The 2,214-nt window shown below is 49.5% G+C and overlaps 1 protein-coding gene across 1 annotated transcript in view; it reads right to left on the bottom strand.

Moving 5' to 3' along the window:
* Ccdc83 (coiled-coil domain containing 83) overlaps positions 1 to 2,172 on the bottom strand; it is a 62,152-nt gene extending 59,980 nt beyond the window's left edge. Inside the window, exon 1 of the mRNA XM_004632608.2 lies at positions 2,108 to 2,172. The gene's annotated coding sequence lies outside the window, so the exon portion shown is untranslated. The remainder of the gene's footprint in view (positions 1 to 2,107) is intronic.
* Between the last annotated feature and the right edge of the window lie 42 nt (positions 2,173 to 2,214).

Here is a 2,214-nt window from a genome sequence, read left to right as displayed (position 1 = left end):
AAAATAAATTCCATAAGGGCCTGGGGTTTGATACCCAGGCCTGCTGTGCTGGCCTGGCACCTGGGGTGCACTGAGACGGCAATTGAGACTGGGCATGGTGGCGTGAGCCTGTAATCCCAGCTCTTGGGAGGCTGTAAAAAGGCAGATCACTACGAGTCCTGAACACCCTGTAGACCCTTCCCTACAATACAAAAATAAACAAACAAATAAATTCCACAAGGGGATGAGAGTCTGACGTAGTTAACTAGCCATGATCTTACATAAGTCAGATAATAATAACAGAAGCAACAGTACGAAGGCAACACTTCCCAGAGCCTTGAGAAAGAGCAATGTAACTGAAAAGGTACACGACTCACTCTAGCACTGACTACAAGGCAATGCACACATTTAAAAACATTTCTGGCATTCAGCTTCAATAAAGTAATTCAGGGCTGAACAACTACTCCAACTAACTACTCCAACTCCTTTATCTTTAAGAACTCAAACATACATGTTGGCACCTAGGCCAGCGACTCCCACCGACACAGACCAGATGTTCAACACATACTCCATTTGAACAACTGACTTACAAGCTATGCATGCTTAATCTTTTTACTGATGTCCCTATTCATCTACTAATGATCTTAAACAGATCCTAAATTTGGAAAGTAAATTAGCTTTTCAATGATGCCAGAAATATTTTTTTTAACTTTTAAGAAGAAAAGGTTTAATCTGGTTCATCAGAACACATTTCTAATGGTTAGAAATACCCTCCAGGGGCTGGGTAGATAACTCTGTAGAATAAACATTGCCTGGTCCTGAGTTCAATCCCTGGTACTGCACAAGGGAAAAAAAAAAAAAAAAAGGAAAAAGAAACACTAGACCCAGGGGCCGGTTCGCTCCCTGGCCTGACTGCCGTGCCTGCCCTGCCCCGGAGCTGAGAGGGCGACTGAGAAGGGGTGTGGTGGCCTGTGCCTGTCATCTCAGCACTTGGGAGGCTGAAAAACGGTAAGGTTCACTACAAGTCCGATCTACGTAGTGAGACCCTGTACTAAATACATAAAAAAATTACAATATCGCCTAGAAATCAATATTTTAAAATTTCAGAGTTTGTTTTATATAGATCATATGTACATAGCCCTAAACAGTCTCCAAGTTTGGGAAAATGATGTTAAAATCATATATTCAAATTAGGCATTTAAAAATATCTGGATAAATGACATTTTCAACATGGATGACTGATATGTACATTATATCAGCATGTACTTTCTTTATTCATGAAAATTCCTTAGCCACTGGCACATTTTTTAATGCAATTCCCAAGTTATATTGGCTTCTTAGCTTTAAAACTGTTCCATCGAGAAGGGAGAAATAGCTCAGCGGCAACACAACACAACATAACGTAAAATAAAATAAATTGGTCTGTCTTTGATACAGAATAGCTGACACCCAAAAGTTAAAAGTGTAATTTATTATACCAGTTTCTTTAGCAATCAGAACATTTTTGCAGTTCTTTCTGTCCCTCAACCTTAGAAATGTCAAAAAAGAAAAGCAAATAATAGCCTGGTGCAACAATGTTAATAACAGTAACGTCGCGCAAGTAATCACGGCGCGCTTGGGTGGAGGACGGGAGGCCGCCCCACCTCGCGGCGGCGGGAGCGGGCAGGGCGAGGATCGCCCGCAGGCAGGTTTGGAGGCTCCGCCAGGAAATCCTGAGCAACCGCCCCAGGCGCGAGGCACGCCAGCCGCGTCCTCTCCGCCTTCACAGAAATAAATCTTGCTTTAGAGCCCCCACCCCGGCTTCGACGGGGCGTCTGCTCCCATCTGCCGCTGCGGAGAATGAGGGGCAAGGAGGAGGGCAGCGCGGCAGGAGGCCCCGAAGAGCCACGGAATTCACGGGAGGGGACCCCAGTGTCGCGTTAGAAGACGCCGCCGGCCGAGGGAGGGAGCTGGCAGGCACGCCGGCCGCGAGTGGGGGCCGCGCGGGGGCCTGAGAGGCGGGCAGCCTCCCCCGAGGGCCGACCTCGGCCGGCTTCCGGCCGCTCCTTCCCGCCGAGGCGAAGCGGGCACGGCAGGGCCAGGGCCGGGGCGTCGCTCGCCGGGCCCACCGCCTTCTGCGAGGACTCACTTCCACTCTGGACGAGCCGCGGGCTCAGGTAACGCGGCCGCCTTCCGGAGCGGGGCCGGGGCGGCCAGAGCCTGCCCCGCGGGCGAGGAGAGCCGTCAGGCCTGCTG

This window comes from Octodon degus, unplaced genomic scaffold (genome assembly GCF_000260255.1).
Source record: "Octodon degus isolate 3935 unplaced genomic scaffold, OctDeg1.0 scaffold00049, whole genome shotgun sequence".
Lineage (NCBI taxonomy): Eukaryota > Metazoa > Chordata > Mammalia > Rodentia > Octodontidae > Octodon > Octodon degus.
Note: the sequence above shows the minus strand (reverse complement) of the source record. Positions and strands in the feature narration are given on the sequence as shown.